The sequence below is a fragment of the Mesitornis unicolor genome, unplaced genomic scaffold (assembly GCF_000695765.1).
Source record: "Mesitornis unicolor isolate BGI_N332 unplaced genomic scaffold, ASM69576v1 scaffold16794, whole genome shotgun sequence".
Classification (NCBI taxonomy): Eukaryota; Metazoa; Chordata; class Aves; order Mesitornithiformes; family Mesitornithidae; genus Mesitornis; species Mesitornis unicolor.
The window spans coordinates 18263-20659 of NW_010182238.1; the positions used below are offsets into that span (position 1 = coordinate 18263).

Below are 2397 nucleotides of genomic sequence, written 5' to 3' on the forward strand. Positions count from 1 at the left end.
CAGTGTCTGCTGGAGCAGTTCGTTTGTGAGGGAACTGTGACTGTGGGCAGATGCAGATTGGACTTTTGAGGACTTTCTCCCCTATGGAAAGGGGGCCACGTGGAAGCAGAGAGAGAAAAACCTCACTGGGCTGAGGTTTTCCTACTCCTGAGGGGCACATGGTGTGAAAACCGACTGCAACCCCCCCAGTCCCATCTCCCTGCGCCTCAAGGCAAAGGGGGAGGGGGAAGGCCCGGGAAGAAGGGAGGGGTGGGGGGAAGGTGTTTTGACTTTAAGATCTGTTTATATCTCCCATTGTTCTACTCTGATGTTGGTAACAAATGAAAATTGTTTTGTTTTTATTCCTTATGATGAGTCTGTCTTTTGCCTGTGACCTTTTTAAGTGGCGAGAAGCCCTCTCAGTCCTTATTTTGACTAGCCCTTTTTGGGGCATTGTAGTGCTCAGTTAGGCACTGGGCCTAAACCACGACAGTATTGATACAAAAATGGATGCACAGCAGCAGAGCATCAAAACACTAAAAGAAAGAGAACACAGTGGAAAAGAAAGACAATATGTTTCATGGGAAGATGGAAATAATAAGAAAATATAGAAGTAGCACACAAGATTTATATTATGATGGACTGTATGAAAAAAGTAGAGCAGAACAGGAACCAAATGGCTAAAAAACTACCAAGAGGAATTGCTACCTGGGAGAAAAATATCAAGCAGTAACAGTTATTATTCACTGCAGTAAAGAAAAATAATGCATGGTTTAATGATTGCTGAGTAAATATTTTAAAACCTAGCCTAACTTCATTAATATGAAATAGACTGAATGTAGCTTGTCTAAAAAATGCAAGCACTAACACCTTCTTTATTACTTTAGAAAATATTTTGGATGTGGACCTTCTCTAGCATCCTTCCTTAATATTCAGTGTTTCTCATCTTCATATTTAAAAATAAATATAAAATTACCTCTTTGAGCTATGAAATACAGTTTCATAGGTTAAGGACAAAGCATTCAATCCCTTTCAGATAAAATAATCTCTTCTGTTCAGCATCTTTTGGTATATGAACTCTGTGGCCTAAAACATTTTTCTCTCTGCTCTTCTTCCCTTAGGGGACGATGTCAATGCTCTGTCATGCTGTGGCAGTCCCAACACTGGTCACCTTCCCGAACATGGAAGTGAAGAGTATTCTTGCAGCACTGAACACATGAGGACAGAGCAATTTGAACTGCAGTTTGGACAAAAAGTTCAGTACAATTGAGGGGACCTACCTGAAAGCTAAAGGGACTGCCAGTCTGCACCACTGAGATGCAATTCATGGCATTTAGCTTCCATGTTCTTTGTTAACCAAAAGAACCCAACCAGCCGTAAGTGGGAAGACAACGATCATCGCGCATTCTTCATCAAATGATGCATCCCAGCATCTCAACAAAAAATAAAATATCCGAGCCTGATATCTGGCGGCACAGCAGCACAACCTACACCCTGGACACCCAGTGGGTACCATGCAAGTGCAAAGATGTACCAAGTGCCATCAAATGCAGAATTGAGCTCCAATGACAGACTTTGCTGATAGCTGGCACTTTTTCCCCAACTCCACATCAAATGAAGCTTTTGGCTAAAATTCTGAAGGTTTTTTCAAGTTGGAGGTGGTTTATATTATTATAGAAGGTGCTCTGGGTGGTGGTGGTGGGGACAGGATGGGACTGGATGCACAGAAAAGAAGATGTGGGCCATCCAGACTTCTACAGCCCTCCAATGCCTTTCCTGCAGTTCCCTGCGCTCTCAAACCCCATACTTGTTTTCTTGAAATCAGTATGATTTGCTAGGAAAAGTCCTGGAGCAAACATGAAAGAATACAGGAAGTAGTGTGCTCCCAAAATATTTTAAGATATATGGCAAAAGAATATTTTGAAATCCAGATATGCTTAAAACTCTGTCCTCTTCATAGAGGATGAGGACATTCAGAAGCTGAAGAGATGACAGAGCATTTCACTGCTTCAGGAATAAAAAATACATCAGGAAGCAAGAACAGCCAGGAGAGGGAAGCCAGCCTGTTCCAAGTAACTCCCCCTGCGCCCATCACCCTACTTCACGTCTACCAAAAGTTAAAAACTTCACCTTAACCATAGTTACAAAGCCCAACCAACCAAGGACACCCCAAGCCCACCTGCTCTATGCGTCTCCCCTTGGGTGAAGTTACAGCAAACACACTAAGCAGATTTAAAAGCGTACCCACTTTTAGCAAGTTCTTAATTTTTGCTTCGAAAAACCATTGTTTCAGTGTAACGTTACAATATCTACATTATAGAGGTAGATGAAACTGAAGGCAGGAATGAGCAAGGACTTGTGAAACACACCCGATCAACAGTGAGACTTGTACCGGCGGCCACGGCTGCGCTGGCTGCC

The 2397-nt window shown here is 42.6% G+C and overlaps 1 protein-coding gene across 2 annotated transcripts in view; it reads right to left on the reverse strand.

Annotated features, from left to right (window-relative positions):
* Positions 1-2397, reverse strand: part of ASAH1 (N-acylsphingosine amidohydrolase (acid ceramidase) 1) — a 15832-nt gene that overhangs the window by 13113 nt on the left and 322 nt on the right. The gene's annotated exons all lie outside the window — the stretch shown is intronic.